The sequence below is a fragment of the Ursus maritimus genome, unplaced genomic scaffold (assembly GCF_017311325.1).
Source record: "Ursus maritimus isolate PB19 unplaced genomic scaffold, ASM1731132v1 scaffold_5, whole genome shotgun sequence".
Lineage (NCBI taxonomy): Eukaryota > Metazoa > Chordata > Mammalia > Carnivora > Ursidae > Ursus > Ursus maritimus.
The window spans coordinates 51,616,689-51,628,912 of NW_024426663.1; the positions used below are offsets into that span (position 1 = coordinate 51,616,689).

A 12,224-nucleotide genomic window follows, 5' to 3' on the forward strand; every position below is an offset into this window, starting at 1 on the left:
AATAAGTAAAATAAAAAATAAATAAAATGGTTTCATGATGGTCAATGACTGGTGCCCAGCACAATGCATGGCACATCGCGAGTACTCAGTAAATATTTGTCAAACCAACCAGAACAGACTCACATTCCACACCAGGGCATGGGCAAGGAAAAAGCACACTGGTATTTTCACACAAGAAGGTAAAACACAACCTCACGAACATCGCTCATGCTTGGAAGGGGGAAAACCATGACTGAAATATGGTAACTGGACTAGACAGGAAAGGATATTACACACAGGCTAAAGGCATGAGTCAGGAATGTGACCACCTGGGCTGGATTCCTGGCTTCCCTACTTGCTGTGCGATCTGGGGCAGGGATTTTACTTCTCTGAGCTTTAGTTCTCTCATCTGGAAGACAGGAGGAGCTAATCTTACAGGGCTGTGTGAGGATTAAATGGATAACCCAAGTGAAGCATTTAAAAGTACACTGTTAATGTTCAGTGAATGTTATACTTATTCTTTTGTTTTTTGTAATAAATGGGTTTAATAGAAAAGAGTGAGGGAGGAAACTAAGAAGATACACTAGCTTTAGTATTTTCAGAGTATGGTAGAAATCCCCAGGCCAGAAAAAAAATCCAAGTCAGAGGGGTGCCTGGCTAGCTTGGTTGGAAGAGCATGTGACTCTTGATTGGGGGTCGTGAGTTTGATCCCCACGTTGGGTATAGAGATTACATGAATAAATATAAAAACTTTTTTTAAAAAGTACTAAAACCTCTAGGCTAAAAAAAAAGAAAAAAATCCAAGTCAGAACTGACCAACCAGAGGCCCAGATTTTAAAAATTTTCATGAGCTACCATATTTTAAAATGAAGATAACCTGATTAAAAACGGGCAGAAGATATGAACAAAAATTTTGCCAAAGAAGACCCCCAGATAGCCCACAGGTCCATGAAAATGTGCTCAAGATCACTCATCATCAGAAAAACGCAAACCAAAGCCACAGTGAGTTATCACTTCCTACCAGTCAGAATGGCTAGTACTGAAAACACACGAAGTATGTATTGGTGAGGATGTGGAGAAAAATGAACCTTGTGCAGCCTTGGTGGTAACGTAAACTGGTGCAGCCGCTGTGGAAAACAGCATCGAAGTCCTTAACAAGTTAAAAATAGAAATACTATATTATCCAGTAATTCCATGACTGGGTATTCACCCGAAGAAAATGAAAACACTAATTTGCAAAGACAGATGCACCCTTTTTTACTGCAGCATTATTCACAATAGTCAAGATATGGAAGCAAACCAAGCGTTCATCAATGGATGCAACGGCTAAAGAAGATATGATGTATAAACACTGGAATAGTACTCGGCCATATAAAAAAGAGACCTTGCCATCTGCAACAACATGGACAGACCTAGAGGAAATTACGCTAAGTGACCTAAGTCAGAAAAAAACAAATACCTTGTGATTTCACATACATGTGGAATCTAAAAAACAAAACAAATGAACAACAACAATGAAAACAAGCAGAACAGACCCATAATGCAGAGAACAGACGGATGATTGCCAGAGGTTAAGAAGCTGGGGGTGGTGAGGAAGATGGGTGACGGGGAGTGGGAGACACAGGCTTCCGGTTACGGAATACATAAGCCACGGGGCTGGAAGCTACAGCACAGGGAACACAGTCAGTGGAATGGTAACAGCACTGTACCGTGACAGACGGGAGCTACACTTGTGGGGAGCCCAGCATCATGTAGACTCCTGGAATCACCATCTTGTACACCCGAAACTAACCTAACAGTGTGTCCATTATACCTCAATGTAAAAAAACCTAGTCTCTTTTAAAAAATGAAGAAACTTCACATTAAGAGAAAGAAGCCCAGAGTTCTGCCTTCTGATTCCCCAGTAATTCCACACGTCAGAGTGGGCGTGGTCTCTAGCCCACCACAGCCCCCCCCAAGCCCGCCTGCTTCATACCTGCCCTGCTTCCCACCACACGCATTTCAATCGTGACTCCTGCAGGACATGATGCCTTCTTGGTACCGATATAATTCATTCTTACGCACAGTTCTCCTCTGCTCAGGAACCAACTCCAACTTTATCTGTCACCTCCTCCATCTGGGGACCCATCCAGCCTCACTTCCCACAACTCTGCATCATATCCTCTGTCCCCCACAGGCTACCATGCCCCCCCACACTCTGGCTCCTTCCTGCTCTGGGCTGGAAGGGCGCCTCCCTCCCCTCCACACACCCAGAGCCCCCTCACCTGCCACGGTTTAGCTCACGTCCAGTGGTGTCAGGAGCTTCTGCCACACTCTGCAGCTCACAGCGCCGTCTCCCTGCCTGGGGCTTGCACTGCACAGACACAGGAGCAATGCTGGTCCAGTGCCCTCGGGTGTTCTCAGTCTTTATCCTGACCCGAAATCTGTCCTTGTCCGCTCTGTTCTCTCCTTTCCACCTGCCTTCTGGGGTCTCTGTCCTTGCTGAATCTATCCCCAGGACTTTTGCGATCTAGAACAAAACCAGAATGGGGTGGAAGGGAATAGGACAAGAGGGAGGAGGTGGGAGGTTAGCAGTAATAAAAGAGAAAACTGGGGCAAACCCAGGGTAGGCGGTGAGCGGGAAGGAAAAGGGGAGGGGGCTGTAGCAGCAGCTGGGGGTGAGAGAATAGAAAAAGCAAGGAAGGATAGCAGGGGGTCGGGGAAATTTTGCAATGTGTGTGCTTCCATTCTGTTTCCACAAGCAGTCAGAACCACACCATTCGGAGCCCCCTTGGTCTTTGGTTCTCTTGGTCTTGGACTTGGCCTTCCCACGTTCTACAGGTGACTGGAAGCTCATAAGGGCTGACACTTCACTTCGCACTCCTTTCTATCTCTCAGAGCCCAGGGACTGCACACGTTCACGCAGAAAGACCGCAGTGTCCTCAGGTGTTCTCAGGTAAGGGACCTAAAGAAGATGTCAGGCATCAAGAACCCAGGCTCTTAGATTTCACCTCTTGGCAGAAGTGTGACGAGATCAGATAGCAACGTGGTTTTGCATCTCAGCCAATACCCCAGAGGATGTTCCGGACTAGAAAGCCGTGGTTTTCAAGCTTGAGCCAGCATCACAGTCACCTGGGGTAGGGCTGGGGGATAAGAGGGAAGACGCCTGTTAAAACAGAAATCACTGGGTCCCGCCCCCAGAGCTTCTGATTCAGCTGGTCTGGGATGGGGTCCAATAACTTGCTTGCCTAACAGCTCCCAGGTGATGCTGATGCTGCCAGATTGGGGACCACACCTTGAGGAATCCGGCTCTAGAGTCCAGGGCGGAGGTCCAACTCAAAAGTCACACCACTGGACCACTTTACAAAAAAAGGAACTGTTCTCTCCTCATCCCTTCACTATCTAACAGGTCAAGCAACCATGCCCTTCAGGGTCTTTACTTGGCCCATGGATGCCCATGGCAGGGTGGAGGGTGCCCCCTTGTGGCTCAAGTGGGAAACTACCTGAACAGTAATGCACTTAGTCTTATCCTTAACGAGGTTTGCCCAACTAATTTAATCTGCCTCACAAAAGATGCAGGGAATCCTGCGATGTTCATCATTCACCAGATCGGGTGCACGTGTAGATGGGGGGGGGGGACAAAGAGTCATTCAGGTGTGCGATGTCAAGTGATTGGCCCAAAGCTGCCCCAGGGACAGCAGAAACGACTGATTCTCGTGGTTTGGGATTTTGTAGGTGCTAAGTGTTTGAGAAGAATAGTCCAAACCATATTATTCACCGAATTGTCTGGAAAACATGCTTTAGTCATATAAGTTAGAACTGAACAATTTCAAAGCCCTGTTAGCACTATGTGACTAAGAAGGGGCCCAGAATGAGTTCGAACTATGTTTTTCTCCCGAACTTTCTGGAAATTAGACAGCAGAAAGCAGACACTACTGAGTGTGAGGCAGCGTCCTGCTGCCAGCGGACACCAGCTAGGGGTCCGGAGCGAGGACGCAGTGTCTCTGGTCTTCGCAGGCGGGACAATGCCGATGTCGGGTCTGCTGCCACCTGCCGCTCAGGCCCGGAACGTGCAGGAGGAGGTAACCAGGGGACATGGTCAGCTCAGCAGGCTTTTCAGACCCGAGAGTATATTACAATCGCCTGGAGGGCCTGCTTGTTAAACCGTAGATTTCTGGGCCCCACCTTAAGATTCTGATTCAGTGGGGAATGGGGTGGGGCCTAAGAAGGTGCGTTTCTAATAAATTCTGGGTGGTGAGGCTGCTGCTTGGGGTGGGAGTTGGGGGGTGGCTCCCCAAAGCACCTGGATGACATCTGTAATTCCTGTGCCACACATTTCTGAAGCTTGATTATTAATCAAAGTCTGTAAATGACCAAGAGCCTCTAACTCAGGGCTGCTCACCTGGGGCACTACTGATATTCTGTCGGGTGGGGGGGTGTGTGCTGTAAGCTGTAGTATGTTCAGCGTGATCCTTGGCCTCTGTCCTCTAGACACCAGTAGCAGCTTCATCCCTCCAGGTTTTGACGAACAAACGTGTCTCAGACATCACCAGACGGCCCTGTGAAGCAAAAGTGCCCCCAGCCAAAAACTGCTGCTCTTAAAGGTGGCAGATATTCCTTTCCCATTTGGTGGACTGTGAAGGCGTCCTCAAATATTGCCTTAAATACATAATGATACTGACATATAGTAAACTCTCAGCTCTTTGGAATTAAACAACAAAAAAACATAGCTTGCATATGTTGAAGACTTACTATACGCAAGGCACTCTGCTAATGCTTTTCAAATCACCCCTTTCAGAGGAAAAAGAGAGAGAGGCAAACCAAGAAACACTCTTACCACAGAGAACACACTGATGGCTACCAGAAGGGAGGTGGGTGGGGCGATGGGTGTAACAGGTGATGGGGATTAAGGAGGGCACCTACTGTGATGAGCACTGGTGATGTATGGAAGGGCTGAATCACTATATCACACACCTGAAACTAGTAGTATTACACTGTATGTTGACTACACTGGAATTTAAATAAAAACTTTTTTTTTAAATTACCTCCTTTAACTCCTATAACACTTCTTCTTACTGATGAGGAAACTAAAGCTTTAACTTGTTAAATGACTGGCCCCCGGTCATGGTTACTGCCAGTGTGGATGTGGGTGGGGCACAGGGAATATGGGGCTATCCAGACCACCACAGTCCAATAAAAATTAAAGCAAGTCACAAGCACCAGCCACGTGTGTGATTTTACATTTTATAGAAGCCACATTTAAAAAGAAAAAGAAACACAGTAAAATTAATTTTAGTATAGTTTGCTTAACTCAGCATCCAAACCATTATCGTTTTAACATGTGATCAATATTTTTTAAACTGTTAATATATTTTATGTTCTCTCTTTTTTTGGTACTTAGTCTTTGAGATCTGTGTGTATTTTACACTCATCACACTCCTCAGTTTCCACCAGCTACATTTCAAGGGCTCGAGAACCACCTGTGCTACTGGCCACGCCTCTGGGGCACAGGCCCAGACTCTGCTCAGCTGTCCTCTAGCCTTTATCTGTGGCCCAACATGTGCCGATTTTACTTCAATGTCCTTCAATTTTTGCCTGCACTTCAGCCATGTTGTCAGACTCACACGCCTATTCGCATACTCTGCAATCTGTTCTTGGAGTATCTCTATTTTAAAACGAGGTCTACAGTTTTAATTTATCTCAGTAGATGCCTCCTTTGGTGGCCAGACTGCTGACTACTATCTAATTTTAGTTCTGATGGCTTTGCCACTGGCTGTTTCCCCGCACAGTCTGTGTTTGTACTTGCATAACAGAGATCATTCATCTTATCTGACGCTAACCACAGAGGCACATTTTCGTCATACTCTTGTGCTTTCTGGTTTATCTCCCAACATCTAGGAATGTTCATTCTCATTTGAGGATTCTGCCTTTCTCGGGCCCCTCTACAATGTTTCTCCCTGTAGTTTCTCACACTGTGAGATCCCATAACGCCGGCATCACGCCCTGAGCCGAAGGCAGACGCTTAACCGCTGTGCCACCCAGGCGCCCCCTCACACTGTCCTTTAAAAATGTTTCTTTCTTTCTTTTCTTTTTTAAGTAAGCTCCACATCCAACGTCGCCCAATGCAGGGGACCTGAACTCACAACCCCGAGATAAAGACCTGAGCTGAGATCAAGAGTTGGACACTTAACCGACTGAGCCACCTAGGCGCCCCTTAAATGTTCCTGATCACTCAGGAAACTAAGGATTTTTCTACAGAATTTTGTAACAAACCCTTAGTCTTACCACATTTGTTCATTCACATTTTACAGGTGCAAAAATCAAGATGGACCCAGATCATAAGGTCAACTTGTACCAATAAAAAGTAGTAATAAGAGCTATTCCTTATGAAATGATTCCTATGAGCCACGCACTGTGCTCAGCACCTGACACACACTGTCTTACTCACTTCTAATCGTCCGTGAGGTACGTGCTGTTGCAATGGCCATTTCTGAGGTAAGGTACGGGGGCACAGAGCGTTGAAGTAACTTGCCAAGGTCTCCCAGGTAGCAGCTGGCAGAGCTGGAGTTCTCTCCGGGTCTGTTTGATGATAGAGTTGATCTCCTGACCTCTAGGCTCCACTGTATGAAAAATGTTGGAAGATGTTTTGAGTTTGTAAGGATATGGTTCCATAGATCATACACCTTACATGGGTTACCATACACCTTCATGGGGAAAAATACATATGTATTCTCAGTATTCTAGAGACTGCCTCTGAAGCTACATGCCAGGACGTCTCCGGATGCAGTGCTCTTGCTGTCTTGAATAGGAGTCTCAACTCAGATCCACCACGAGCTCAGACCAGGAGGCCCAGCAAGGTTGCATCAGAACCCAGAAGAAGAAGAGCACTGGGGCTGAAGCCAGAGTGCAGTGAGTCTAGGAGTGAACTGAGTGGCTGTGAAAGCAGATGGTGAAGACAGGCTTCCAGGGGGACGAGAGAGAGAGACAGACAGAGAGAGAGAGACAGAGAGGGAGAGAGAGGTGAAGGGAGACAGGGCTCAAAGGAGAGGCTGTGCTTTGGCCTTGCAGTTTTGTTTTGTGAAAGACTTCAGCATATTGCAGTGCTGATGGGGAGAAGGTAAGGAGTTCAAGACACAGGAGAGTTCAGGAGGGGAATGGGATCAACAAGGACCCTAAAGAGTCAGGACAGGAAGGCATATGGAGCCCATGCAGGGGAAACAGTTTGCCAGGTTCAATGCTGAAGCCTGTTTGTTCCTACACCATTCTGTCGCCTCTCAATGTCACTGCCTGATAAATCACCACCGTCAAAATCCCCATGGTCAACTGGCTTGGGAAGTTAAGTGTTTATACATTTTCTCCCCACTGGGCATAACTTTTTACCCTTTTCAGAGAGGAAATGCAAAATACATGATACCAGTACGTGCATCTGGGGGCAGTCCCATATGCAGTGACATGGTTTGATACAGGGGACACTGAAGTCTGTTTCCACCTAAAATAGCTCTCCCTGGCTTTCTTGGGTTCTTAAAATACCCACCATTTGAATTATCTTCTTAGAGAGTCCTGTTGAAATACAAGTACATCAAAACAATCTTGAAAAGAGCACCTAATGTTCACGGTAGCGTTATTCACAAAAGCCAGAAGGTGGAAGCAACCCCGGGTCCATCAATGGCTCCACGGATAAACAAAATATGGTTCATATATAAAATGGAATAGTATTCAGGCTTAAAAAGGAAGGAAATGTGGACACATGTCACAACATGGACAAAAGTTGAGGACATTATGCTAAGTGAAACAAAGGTCAAACACTGAACGTTTCCATTCATCTGAGGTAAAACAATAGTCAAAATCATAGAGACAGAAAGCAGAATGGTGTTTGCCAGGGGGCAAGGGGAGGGAGCAATGGGAAGCTGTTGTCTAAGGGTGTGGAGTTTCTGTTTTGCAAGACAAAAAGGGCTCTGCTTTCCTGCCTGTTGCCTGCTCCCCTCCCCAGTGGAGCAGTGCTCATGCTGGACCACTGTCTCCCGACTCCTGGCTCCTGTTAACCTAGAGCCATCCTCATCCATCTCCACCCTCCCCCTGCCATTGTGATCATGGACTGCGACCTCATCGACCATGATGATAAGTCCCCCGACATCAAGATCCAGGAGACCAAGGATGGGCTCCCCCCTGAGGTGGACAGGAAGATGGTCAGTAGGATAGACGGTAACACTGATGACTTATTCGTTTGTGGCCATGCCTCCACTAAAGACCCTGAGAGCAAAGGTACCAAAAGCAGTCACTGGTGTTGATACTGTCATGAACTGTCACCTGCAGGAAACCAGCTTCACATTAAGAAAGCCTGTAAGACGTACATCAAAAACTACATGAACTCAACGGAAGGCACACTTGATGAACAGAGACCTGGGCTGCAGAACAAAGCAAGCCTATCCTTGCTAATTGCAAAAATCACCAGCTCTTTATGGATGGAAGCACAAATCCGGATGGCATGGTTGCTCCGCTCGAGCACTGAGAGGAGGGTGTGACCTCCAATATGACTTTCTGTAAGGATGGTTTAGAAACGGGAAACTGTGAGTAAGTTTCGCTATCACTCCAGATCTCTCACCTGCTGTTGTAACTGCTGCTGCTTTTCATGCCCACACCACCAGGACTTAGACAAATGGGTGATGTACTCTTGAGCTCTTCATTTACTTTGACCTTGATTTATTTGGAGTAGAGGCATTGTTTTTAAGGGGAAAAAAGGCATGTAGGTTGTCCGAAAATAAAATCATTTAAACTTTAAAAAAAGATGAAAAGAGTTCTGGAAATTGAGGGCGGTGATGGTTGCACAAGAATGTACAACCATTGTACTTCATGCCATTGAACTGTATACTTGAAAATGGTCAAAATGGTAAATTTTATGTCATATGTACTTTATCACAATTTTTAGTTTTTAATTTTTTACCTTTTTTTGGGTCGTCCCCCCCCCCTTTTATTTTTTGAGAGACAGAGAGCATGAGAGTGTGAGAGAGGGAAGGGCAGAGGGAGAGGGAGAAAGAGAAAATCCCAAGCAGGCTCCACACTCATCATAGAGCCTCATGTGGGGTTCGATCTCATGACCCTGAGATCATGACCCGAGCCGAAATCAAGGGTCTGAAGCCCAACCAACTGAGCCACCCAGGTGCCCCCCTTTTTCTCTTTATTTAAAGTAGGCTAAATGCCCAGTGTGGAGCCCAACACGGGGCCCGAACTCACAACCCAGAGACCAAGACTTGAGCTGAAATCAAGAGTCAGGTAACGGACTGAGCCATCCAGGTGCCCCTATTTTTTATCTTTTTTAAAAAAGATTTTACTTTTAATCTCTACAGCTAACGTGGGGCTCAAACTCACAACCTCAAGATCAAGAGTCACACGCTCCACCAACTGAGCCAGCCAAGTGCCCCATCACAATTTTTTTTTTTTAAAACATTAAAAACCCAGGTCATTTAACAGGGGCCACTTGATCACTTGTTCTCTTCTACTGTTAGTTTGGCTCAGTTTTGCTTTTCAGTGAGACTATTAGTCTCAAGCAGGATATCAAGAGGCTGGGACCTGGAAGAGCGGGAGACACAGACGACTGTCATGAGGAGGAGAGTTCACTGGGCTCTAGGGAGTGCTTTGAGAAAGGCCCAATCTGGGGTTCCCGTCCTCAGCTGAGGGGACACCCCTGGGGGTCCTCAGTAGCAGGAGGAAATGTGAAAGCCCCAGACACCTCGAGGAGCTGCTTTGTGAAGGAGAGGACATCAGCCTTTGGGTTTTGGGGGTTTGTTTGGTTTGGTTTGGTTTGGTTTTTGCCCTTTTACTCAGGGCCACCTAGCCAGAGACCTCCCTTTGGGAGAGTAATAATACTACACAGTTAAGATATCAATTAGGTTCCTGTTAGTCAGTGACACTGGCTTGTCGGAAAACCTTCTCCCAGATCCCCCATCTCACAAGCTGGTGTAAAGGGTGGGGGGCCTGACACCATGTCTCAAAGTCAATGGTGGGTGTGAGGATGATAGAGCCACACCCGACTGGCCAGAGGGAGCCTCTCAGTCTAGTGCTTCTCTTAATTCAGCCAGCGCCTCCTCCACCTTCAGCCTTGGGAAAGAGAGGCGTTTTGGTCACAGAAAGTAGCATTTTAAACCTCTCTCATTAATGAGGGAGACAGAATTGTTAGACTAGCTGGGGAACACTCAAGAAGGAATAAATTTCATTTCCATGCATCTCCAGCTTGAGTCCCAGGCTTAACAGATGCTATTTTTATCAAATACTTTCTATTCTGTGACATGCTTTGCCAACTTTCTATTATTAGACAAATCAGGAAAAGTCCGCATTTGATTTCTCTTCCTTCTGGCTTCTCCCTCCTCATTTGCAAGAGGGGTGATGGTTTGGGCGGGGGCACTGTCCTTTCAACAGAAGGTAAATGACAAGGAAATGGCAGCCATCTGAAAACCCAGCATGGTGCCAAAGCATCCTGGAAACTGGCTCTGCTTCCTTTGCAAATGACATCGCGTCCTGGCTTCACCCCATCCCAGATGGCAAAGCTGATGGGACAGGAAAAAAAAAAATACAGATTTTAGAGTATTTACAGCGTCATGTCTCCCCACCCCCACTTCCTGTGAAAGAGGATTAGTCTTGGCAGCTAGGTTTTGGAGCCTTTCTTGTGTGGAATATAGGAAAATGCTGGACCGGATTCTGAGTCACGAGGTGCTGAGGGCGGGGATGACTTGATGAGTCCACTGAAGAAAAGGCAGGGAATTACCTATTAGGGAAAGCAGAATACATCAGAAGGTAAGAGGGAGGAAAAGAGAGCTAAGAGCCAGAGATGGGAAGAACCAGGGGGAATTTAAGAGATAAGTTAAGGGGCATTGTAGTAGCTGGTGGGCTGTCATAAGGAGGATCTGGGAGAGAGATGGGAGGAGATTTTCCAGAAACGTTGTTGGTGTTATGAATAGAACCCAGCCTCCTGCTCGCATTTTTAAAAAAGACTTTGTTTATTTATTTGACATAGAGAGCACAAGTAGGGGGAGCAGCAGGCAGAGGGAGGGAGGGAGCCTAATGCAGGGAGCCTGATGCAGGGCTCTATCCCAGGACCCCGGGATCATGACCTGAGCCAAAGACAGATGCTTAACCGACTGAGCCACCCAGGTGCCCCTCCCATTGGCATTTTAAAGAGATTTCGGTAAAGACATAAATGGGTTTCAAAACTTTTGTGTGTGTGTGTGTGTGTGTGTGTGTGTGTATGAGGGACTGGGGTTTATTCAAGGCAGCCTGGACTACTGAAAGCTAAGGTTAATAGTGAAAGATGACCACCTTTAACTCCCCTTCTCCCATCAACATATACTATAGTTCAGGTATTTCCAACTGGATTTGAACTGCAAATGTGTCTTGTTCAGTTTCCTGAGAGTTAAAAATTTTTTTTTACCCACCATTGAAAATTGTGATTTCACATTTAAAAAGCCTGCATTTCCTGCTTCTTTTGAAAAAAATGGAAAAATCTGGCAACATGAGACTCTCGTTTCCATAAGGCAAAAAAGGCTCATGCTCTCTGGTTAACCCCAGCGCCCAGCACTCACATAAGGTGTGCGCATGCGCTCAAACCTGGCCCGCTTCCGCGTTTCTACTTCCTACCATCTGGTAACAGCAGACTACATCATTGGGGCCTGCTCTCTTGCTGAGGACAATTACCAAGGTTGGACAAAACAAAAATAAAATCAACCTGAAGTACATCAAAGAGTTAAGATAACAAAGAGGTGCTAAACCAAGATCTGGAGAAAGATGGGAATTTAGGGGGGCAAGCCCAACAACTGAGGCGTCTTTTTCCCTTGAGATATTTGCTGTTTCTGGAAGTGACAACTAAGAAGCTGAGAGTCTAAGCAACATGGAGCCAGTTTTGCATCCTAAGGGGCAAAAGTTGGAATCCAGTGCCCACCATAGGAGAGGGGGTCCTGCAATCCCCCATTTTAGGTGAGGGCCCTGATGGACCGCACCTTAAAACTGGATAAACAGGAAACAGACCACATTTTGCAGGGTCTCAGTTCAGCTACCAATGAGCTTAATTCTTCAAATTGGATTAAGGTGACCATAGATTGCTAGTATTCCCAAGTGCCTAGCAGAATCAAATGTAAATATCCATTGGAGGAATAAAACACATTAAGGTCTCATGTTATGTCTACAAACAATTTTTCACACACAACTGCTGCACACATGAAAATAACCAGGCACATAAGGAAATAAGACAATATGAATGAGATCCAGTGGAAACAACA

The 12,224-nt window shown here is 46.2% G+C and overlaps 1 long non-coding RNA gene and 1 pseudogene across 1 annotated transcript in view; one reads left to right on the forward strand and one right to left on the reverse strand.

Annotated features, from left to right (window-relative positions):
* LOC103663711 overlaps positions 1-12,224 on the reverse strand; it is a 332,830-nt gene that overhangs the window by 39,769 nt on the left and 280,837 nt on the right. Inside the window, exons 7-11 of the long non-coding RNA XR_005832503.1 lie at positions 6,407-6,578; positions 4,361-4,617; positions 3,029-3,101; positions 2,736-2,923; positions 2,244-2,488 (exon numbers count right to left, since the gene is read on the reverse strand). This is a non-coding gene — a long non-coding RNA (uncharacterized LOC103663711). The remainder of the gene's footprint in view (positions 1-2,243; positions 2,489-2,735; positions 2,924-3,028; positions 3,102-4,360; positions 4,618-6,406; positions 6,579-12,224) is intronic.
* Positions 7,992-8,676, forward strand: LOC103663710 (annotated as a pseudogene).